Here is a 10,085-nt window from a genome sequence, read left to right on the forward strand (position 1 = left end):
AAAAAATAAATAGAAAAAGAATTCTAATTTTATAGTTAAGTTATTCATAAACTAGTGATTCACACAAATTTTTGAAAATTCAAATTTAAACTATTTAAAATTTAAAACTAATGGCACTAACAGAAAATTTATAATTTTTGTGACCTAAAAGCAAAAAGAAATCACTAAAAAACTGTAAGTATTTAGTTTTAAGTAGAAATAAAAAAAAACCAAAAAAAATGTAGAAATAAAAAAGAAAAAACCAAAAAAAATGCCACCTACTGGGCCTCCACGGCCTGAATACGACTAGAAACCCTACATGGGCCAGGATTCAGGCCCACACAAGGCCCAATAGGCCCACAGGCAAAGCAGTGTCAAATTAGGCCCATAGGCCTGCAGTTTAGAGGAGTTCGAGAGGGAGGAGGCAGCAGAGCTTATAAACTGGTGTTGGGCGCTGTCAACTAGCGATGTGGGACTAAACTTATGGGCGCGGGGCAGCACAAGGGTATTGGTCCCGGTTGGTGGCACCAACCGGGACTAAAGGGGGGCATTGGTCCCGGTTTGTGGCACAAACCGGGACCAAAGCCTTTTCTATATAAGCAGAGACTTAGCGTTTTTTCAGATTTCATCGCCAGTTCCCCGCCCCGACGACGCCGCCAGGCTGCCCGAGCTCGCCCCGACGACGCCGTCAGGCTGCCCCGCCATCGCCGTCGCCTCGCCCGTGCCCGTCGTCGCCCGCGCCCTCGCCGTCGCTCGCCGTCGCCCGCGCCCTCGCCGTCGCCCGGGCCCCTGCCCCGGCCCGCCCCTGCCCTGACGCGGCCGCCCCGGCCCGCCCCCGTCGCCGTCGCCCGTGCGCCGCCCCGGCCCGCCCTCGCCGTCGCCCGCGCCCCCTGCCCCGACGCCATCCTCGCCGCCGACCTCTCCTTAGCTTGGTCCGGCCGCCGGCGCCATCCCTTTGCAAATTTTTGTTCATAGATGATAGAGATCAAATGATGATTTTTTTGTTCATAGATGCATGATAGATGATCAAATGATGTTTTTTTTGTTCATAGATGATCATATGATTTTTTTAGGTTATTTTCATTTGTAGAATTTTTTTATGTATCTAGGAATATTTTTGTTTATAGATGATAGATGATCAAATGATGAATATTTTTGTTCATAGATGATAGATGATCAAATGATGATTTTTTTGTTCATAGATGATAGATGATCAAATGATGTTTTTTTTGTTCATAGATGATCATATGATTTTTTTAGGTTATTTTCATTTGTAGAAATTTTTTATGTATCTAGGAATATTTTTGTTCATAGATGATAGATGATATATATGATGATGATATATATGATGATGTTTTTCTTTCATATATGCATTTTTTCATATATATGATGATGTTAGTGGAGAGGAAAAAGTAAAATAAGGAAAAGGAAAATAAGTAGAGAAAGAAGGAGAAGAAGAAGGAGAAGACGAGGAGAGGAAGAAAAGGAAGAGGAGAAGAAGAAAGGAATAGAGGAGAAGAAGAGAAAATTAGAATATATATTCTATTTTCTCTTTTCTCCTCTATTCCTTTCTTCTTCTCTTCTTTTTTTTTCTTCTTTTTTTTCTTCGACACATGGGGGGGGGTCGAGAACGTCGGACATTCATGAGAGAGGCGAGGAAGAAGGGGAAGAAGAGGGAGAAGAAGAGGAGAGGAAGAAGAGGAAGTCTTCTCCTCTATTCTTTCTTTTCTTCTTTTTTCTTCTTCTTCTTCCTCTTTATTTTATCGGGAACGAGGGTTGTCGAGAGGTCGAGGAGCGGTAGAGGAGAAACCCTAAATAGAAAGTATCGTCGGTGTGAGATACATGTACCGTCGGTGTCGGACACTACACCCATATCCCACAAGTGGCGCGGGCTTCGACGCCCACGTCACTTGTGGGACGTGGATGTAGTGTCCGACACCAAAGGCCACATGTATCTCACACCCACGAAACTTGCTAGCTATTTAGGGTTTCCTCTACCGAAAAGAAGAGGAGAAATAAATAAGAAGAAGAAAAAAGAAGAAAAAGAAGAGGAGAAGAAGAAAGGAATAGTGGAGAAGAAGAGAAAATAGAATATTCTATTTTCTCTTCTTCTCCACTATTCCTTTCTTCTTCTCCTCTTCTTTTTCTTCTTTTCTATTTTCTCTTCTTCTCCACTATTCCTTTCTTCTTCTCCTCTTCTTTTTCTTCTTTTCTTCTTCTTCTTCTTCTTCTTCTTCTTCTTCTTCTTCTTATTCTTATTAGCCGGAAGTAGAGAGAGGTTTCCTAGTGTCAAAGTATTGAAGAAATCCATGCCTTCATCATTAGCCGGAAGTAACCAGGGCATGTTGGTACGAAGTTCTGCAAAGTTGTTTTGGAATGGAGTCCCGGATAGAATAATCCGCCTTTTGGTACCAATTCAGCAAAGGCCTTCCAAATAGCGATATTCGGAAGGCTCTTGCTGAACTTTGTACCAAAAGGCGGATTATCCTATCTGGGAGTCCGTTCCAAAACAACTTTGAAGAGCTTCGTACCATCATGCACATGTTACTTTCGCCTAATGATGAAGACATGGTTTTGTTGAATCCTGAGACACTACGCAACCTCCCGACCCCTCGGCGATCCTATCGAACATGAGAGGAAGAAGAGGATAAAAAAAGAAGAGGAAGAAGAAAAAAAGAGGAGAAAAAGAATAGAGGAGATCTTCTCCTCTATTCTTTCTTCTCCTCTTATTTTTCTTCTTCTTCCTCTTTTTTTATCGGGAACGAGGGTCGTCGAGGGACATAGATGTAGTGTCGTCGTTGTCGATATATACCCCCTCCCGATAGCTTACTATGATTAGGTAGCTAGTTCTACGTTTGGCACTAATATATCCATCTATCATGTTTGAATAATAATTGCCATGTTGTAAATATTTGTAGAAACTATGGACACCGCCCTAGACGAAGCAACAAAAGAAGCGTTGTTGAGGGACATAATCGCAGAAGGAAGTGATGCCATCTCGTTGTTTCTCAACGAAACCGATGGTCTGGAAGGAGAGGGTGAACAAGCTGGCTACGGTGACCTAATGCCGGTGCAAGAAGAAGAACATGAGGACGGCTCCGGTGACCGAACCGAGTCCGGCCAGGTATATATATTAGTTAAGCCTATGCTAACTAGCTGATTGATGCATTCATTGTTTTGGTATGTACACATATTAATTAAGTCTTTGTTCTTTTTTCTAGCCCTCCGGATCGAGCACAACTTCGGTAAAGAGACGAGGCCCGAAGAAAAAGTTGAGCTCGGATGAAAAGTTTGAGATCATAGCAATCGCGCCCGACGGCCAACCTATTGAACCCCTCTGGACAAAGAGCGCATTTGTTGCTCAGTGCGGGGTTCTGGTTAGGGACAAGATCCCGATAAGCATCCAGCAATGGTTTAAGTCGGCTACAGAAGACCCTGAGGTCTCTTATGTCAATGATATGCAGAAAAATGATCTTTGGACTGAGCTGAAGTCAAATTTCACCCTACCGCCTAAGGATAATCCAGAGAACCCAGTTAAAGAGAAATTAATCAAGTCTTTTGCTCTGAAGAGGATGGCAGAACTATTCAGGAGGTGGAAGAAAGAGCTGAATAAGTTTGTCAAAAATAATGAGAGACCAGAATTTAAGGGCAGATATGAGAATATCAGAGATCACTGGCCCGCATTTGTGGCCCACAAGACATCGGAAAAGAGTAAGAAGATGTCGGCGACAAACAAGCAAAATGCTGCGAAGAAGAAGCTTCACCATCGCACGGGGTCAGGTGGCTACCTCGTAGCCCGGCCTAAGTGGTCCAAGACTGAGAATGATCTGGTTCATAAAGGGATCGAACCAGAGACAATTAACTGGCCAGACTGTTGCCGGACTTGGTTCTTCGGGGCTGGCGGAACACTGGACCCTGTAACAGGGAAGTGCATTTGGACGAACGATCAAATGGACATACCAGTCAGTAAGCTTAAGCAGTATATCGAAGCAGCGCAGGAAGGGACGTTCTTTCCAGACAGAGAGAACGACGAGCTCACAATGGCCCTCGGGAATCCTGAGCACCCTGGACGGACACGAGGCACGCCAGGCTCCATTCCGTGGAAGGTTGGGTTTCCGGACGCAGGCGGTTACAAATCCCATGAGAGGAGGAAAAAAGTGCAGCAGACCCAAATGCACGCGCTGCAAGCAAGGGTAGACGCGATAGAGGAACGAGAAGCAAATCGCAGCAAACGTACTGCCGAAGCCTCCCCCGAAGCTACCCCGCCATCTCAGCGCAGAAGCAGCGTGGCTTCCACCGAGCTGCTTCAGCCGGAGCATGCCTTGACGGCTCCTGCCAGCTATCCCGTGGATGCTATAACAGAGTCTCAAAATTGCCACCTTATGACGCAATGGATGAATTTGAAGGTCAAGGCGGCTGTTGGCTCTGTTTTTCCTACTGAACCCGGCGCAACTTTTCACTGCCGGCCGATTCCAGAAGGATATGCTAGGGTGATGGTGGATGAGATAACGGAGGGATTTGAGGACCTCCAGCTTGACCACCCTACCGGTGAAGGGGAGACTCGGCTGGGGTCTGCTCTGAAGACTCCATGCCTATGGCGGAAGGAACTCATCAACCTTCCGAACTGGACGCCACCGCCTCCTCCTCCTCCGGCGAGTCAGGGCACTCCGCCTCCACCGCCTCCTCCTCCGGCGAGTGACGATCAGGGCCCTCGGCCGGCTCCTTCTCCGGCGCGCGGCGGCACTCCGCCTCCTTCTCCGCCTGCGCCGACGCGCCTGAGCAGCCAGCCTCCTCCTTCTCCGCCTCGTCAGCAAGGGCGGAAGAGACCTGCCGCCGCTCCAGCTGCTCCGGCGCGTCGTAGTCCTTCTCCTCCGCCTCTTAAGCAAGTAAAGAAGACAACCGCTACGTCTGCTCGGTCGGCGTCTAGCAGTACAACCAGAGGCGGGAGGACATACAGATTCGGTCCTTCTCTGAAGACTCCAGAGAAGTTACCATACGAGAGGACCCAGGAGGAGAACGCCGAGATCGCGCAAGAAGAAGTGAAGAAATTCTTTGAAGGGGTGAAAGCAAAGAAACATCCACCTCCGGAGGAGAAGGTAGATCGGGTGAAAGTGAAGCGCACTCTGGCTGCCCTGACAAAACCACCGAAGTCTGATTCGCCGAAAGGAAACTATGACCGCATTATTGGAAAGGAATTTGCCGAAGCGGAGCGGTCGGGAAGTACTGTCAGTGATCAAAGGCTGAAAGAACGACGAGCTGGGAAACAAATTGCCCAGCTCGGCGAAAAAGCGAAGCAATCGTGCCCCCCACTCAAGGTGCCTAGCCACAACGTCGATAATGATCCGAGGATGGTGCCCGGTTATAGCAATCTTGGAGATTACCTGCCCGACGAAGTACATTATGAACCCATGGAGATGCAGATACAAAGATACGAGTACGGGAAGCCTCTCGTCAAAGATGAAAGATCTCTATCAACGATGATGCGAAGATTGCATGATTGGTACTTGAAAATCTGCAGAGACTCTGGGGTGAGGAGTACTTTGTATGTGAAAGTTAAAAAGGAGCATGACCTCGTTGGAATTGATCTGTTGCCTGTTCCATTTGAGGAGTTCTATCAGTTTTTCAATCAATTGGCCCTCGATAAAGCAACGGTCACCTGCTACTGTCTGTAAGTAGTACTACTTCTATCATTAAGTCTCTCTATATAGCTCAGCTCTTTCATTGCATGTATTTATAATTATCCTCACTATATTATGCAGATTGAAGATCGTCGAATTGAAGAAAAGACAAATCGGTGATATTGGGTTCATTAACACAAATATCATAGATGCAACTCAGGTTAAATTTCATGTCGCAGATACCGAGGCCAACTTGCTACGATAGTTGGTAATAAATGAAAACAAAGATATAATACTCTTTCCTTACAACTTCAAGTGAGTGTTACTGTCTTGTGCATATTCGGTTTCCCTTATGTATTAGTCAAGGTTATAGTAATGTAATTGATGAGTTATGCATGCGTGTGCAGTTTCCACTATATTCTCCTAGAGATTAAGCTTGAGCAGGGACTAGTAACTGTCTTAGACTCAAGACGAAAAGATCCCCAGGACTATGCGGACATGACTCAAATGCTCGAGAAGTAAGTTAAATCGATCATTATCCAACATATCAGCAACTTTGTTCATTTCCTGATATATCAAGTAATTGTTTTCTTTGTCTGGCAGGGTTTGGAAAAAATTCACCAAAAAAGCTCCGGGACTCCCGAAGAAGCTGCAATTTAGACACCCGAAAGTAAGTACTATAGTAGCATGTTCCGCACATCTCCTATTGATTCAAGCGCTAGTTTCATCAATACCATTTGGCATTCTTGCTTATCAGTTTGATTGACCTCTATTTCTTGTAAAGTGGTTGTGGCAGGAACAAGGGAATGATTTCTGTGGATACTACATTTGCGAGTCCATCCGCCACACGACCTGTGAGCGGGGCTACTCTGACGAACAATATGAAGTGCGTAATAAACAACATTCACAATTTTATTTTATTACCATCATTTGTGTTGAGTTTCATTCATTCATATATATATATATATATATATATATATATATATATATATGTATTGACCCCCTTCTTCAAATTAGATGTTCCGGAAGCGGGATGAACTCCTTGCACCAGCTCGCATGCGAGCAATTCAAGAGGAATTGGCGGCATTCTTTCTTGACCACGTGATCCCTGAAGACGGAGAATTCTATGTGGACCCTGAGTCCGTATGATTACATTTGTAAGAGATAATTATTGTATATATGTAGCCGGTAGTGTCAGATAGATATACGAGAACTTGTTGTTCGACCAATCTCTTGGAGAAGGAGAGGTGGTCGATATCACTTCTCTCTGTATATATGCATATATGTTCATGACGATCTTCTGTTTCCTTCGTTTGCTTACTAGCTAGCTAGCGTGTCTAGTCCTCTCTATATACGTATGTATAGTGCGTAGCGTCGACCAAGCACGGACATAAGAGAGGACACTTCTCTCTATTAATTATAACTAGCTAACACAATATATGAAACACCTAAATTAACCCCGCAAAACCACCAACCCCCACCCCCTTTCAAAAAAAAACAAAAACCCCAGCCACAGAAGTGCTGACGCGTGGATGCCTATTGGTCCCGGATGGTGCCACCAACCGGGACCAAAGGGTCTCCTGACTGGGCTCTGCGCAATGCCCACGTGGAGGGCCTTTAGTCCCGGTTCTGGATTGAACCGGGACTAAAGGGGGGAGGTATTAGTACCAACACTTTAGTCCCGGTTCCGGAACCGGGACAAAGGCCCTTACGAACCGGGACTATAGGCCATTTTTCTACCAGTGGCAGGGGCAGCGCCAATGCCCTACAGCGGACAACAGAGACGGAGGAGCTTGCGGCAGACATGAGCAGCGAGGGGAAAGAAGAACGGGGTGGGATGAAGGTGGTGGCGGCGGCGAACAAGGTAGTGGCGGAACAACATGCGAGAGAGTGGAGGCTAGGGATTGAAGATGGGGCCGCCGTCGGCTAGGGATTTGATGAATTAGAGATTTCTGTACACAAAACCCTTTCATACAAGATTGGCCTAATCAGAGAAGAGAACGTGGCGGTCAACAAGTGGTCAAACCGAGCTTGTACGCACCGGATACGCGCAACAATGACCGTATTTTTATATCCCATCATATACAATGACCGTAACAAGTGTATTTCAAAGTTTGGTGACCGTATCGTGCTTTCGACTCAATTTTAGTGACTGTGAGTGTATTTATCTCGATCAGTAATCAGGGGATGGAGAAGATGGATGGATTGCTCGTGCGTGCGCCAGTGCGTGGCGTAGGCAGGGAACGTACGTATGAGACCGATCGAATCATTTTGTGTGCCCTGTGGCATTGTTGCTGGCCTACCCTGATGCCTTGGGCTTTATAGCGTAATAATCAGAACTAATTCTCCTCAAAAAGAAAAAAAATATAGTTTGCACCTTCTCAAAAGAAAAAACTATAGTTTGCAACGTTAAGGATATGTTTTTTTTTGCGGAGGGTAAAGCTTTATTGATTACCCTGACTGATAGTCTTGCTTACAAAGATCAGGCACATCGCCTGGACCAGAACCGAGCCACACAGCAGTGCGCTCTTCTACTCTACCAAAGTTTGCAAGGAAATGACTAACTGTATTTTGATCACGAGGGATGTGAGCTAGTCTCACTTCTCGTCCTCCCATCATGAGGCGTTTGGTCTGATCTATCAACATAACATAACGGGAGCGGTCAACAATGTTACCCCTCAACTTATTGATGCCAACTAGGCAATCAGTCTCGATCTCCACCGGCAGAGGTGTCCATTGAAGTGCCAAGTTTAAACCCTCCACACACGCGGACGGCTCCGCCTCCAGTGCATCCGCACAAGTCCAAAGTTGGCGGCATGATGAGAAGATGATCGTGCCCGAGCTGTCCCGGAGCACCATGCCCGCTCCAGCCGATCCCGTCGAGGGGCAAAAGGACCCATCAACATTGAGTTTGGCCCAACCCGCTGGGGGAGGTGACCATCTGGCAGGGGGCAGGATGCTCGTCGGAGTCCGAGCAGGCGACGTCATGTGCAGCAACTCCACTGCTTGCTTGCCCTTCACCGGGTCAGCCTCCGGCCGGTTCTGCGCTCCGATGATGGACTCCACGAAGCTCAACAGGAAGCGGCAAGAAACCTCGACAGGGGTCGGCTTCTTGTCGTGCGTGAGTTCGTTCCGAACGTGCCAGCAGTGCCATAGCAGCATCATCATCTCCAGCCACTCCCGGTCCGGGAGATCGCAAAGGCTTTGGGCAAGCCACTCCAACCCCGTCCTCCGGAATGACCGTACCTCAGGGATGCGCCAGCGTTCTCCCATAGCTTGCCATAGCCCGACAGCCTGTGGGCACCTGCTAAACGCGTGAAACGTGTCCTCTGGCTCGGAAGCACAGAGAGGGCACAAGTCAGAAACCTCGAGACCCCGACGTTTCTTGTTCACCCAGGTGGGTAGACAATCAGTGACGAGTCTCCAAACAAAGGTGCGCACCTTGGGAGGGCAGGGCACCTCCATATAAAAGACCAGACGGCCCGTCGCCCGTCCGGTGCCCTGCTCGCCGCGACTGATGAAGGCCTCAAACGAACCTCCAGAGCTAGTCGATAAGCACTCCGAACCGTGAAGGTGCCACTTCTCTCCGGAGCCCATGCAATAATGTCCTCGCCCAACCGGGGAGACGTTCTTATCTTCAGTATCTCTTCCGCATCAACCGGGTAGAAAACTTGGTTTATCACGGCCGTCCTCCAAGCACCATGGTTGTCAAGGAGGTCCGCCACTCGCCTCAATCTGCATCTGCCCTGCGGGGTGATAGGTTTGCCGGAGCCATTCCTCGGGATCCAGCTACCGCGCCATATACGAATGGACTCCCCGTTCCCCACACGCCAAATAAGCCCTTGTTTCAACAATTCCAAACCATATTGCACCCCTTGCCACGTAGCCGAAGCTCCCGACGGAAATACTGTGTCCTCCAGCTTGCCATTGGGATAATACCGCGCCTTTAGAAGCCGCGCACACAAGCTGTCTGGGTTGGACAGCAGCCTCCAAGCTTGTCGTGCCAGTAGAGCTTGATTGAAGAGCCTTAGATCTCGGAAGCCGAGACCGCCTTGTGCTTTCGGTTTGATCAGTTGAGTCCACGCCTTCCAATGCATCTTCTTCTTGCCCTTCTCCACGCCCCAGTAGAAATTACGTATCATCCGCATAAGATCCTCACAGGTGGAGGCGGGGAGGCGAAACACACTCATAATGTATGTGGGGATCGCCAAGGCCACCAACTTGACCAAGACTTCTCTCCCACTTTGAGCTAGCATTTGTGCCGCGTCCCACTCAACCATTCTCTTTGTAAACTTCTGCTGCAAGTTCTGGAACTTATCCCTGGTCATGCGTCCGGATGGGGTGGGTAACCCAAGGTAGCGTTCTTCGAAACTATGCTGCTGTACCCCCAACACTTGCTTGACCTCCTCTCGAATATTAGCAGGACAGTGCTCCCCGAACAAGATGGAGCATTTATGCGGATTGATAAGTTGGCCAGTAGCTCGGGCA

Source organism: Triticum urartu, chromosome 6 (assembly GCF_003073215.2).
Source record: "Triticum urartu cultivar G1812 chromosome 6, Tu2.1, whole genome shotgun sequence".
NCBI lineage: Eukaryota > Viridiplantae > Streptophyta > Magnoliopsida > Poales > Poaceae > Triticum > Triticum urartu.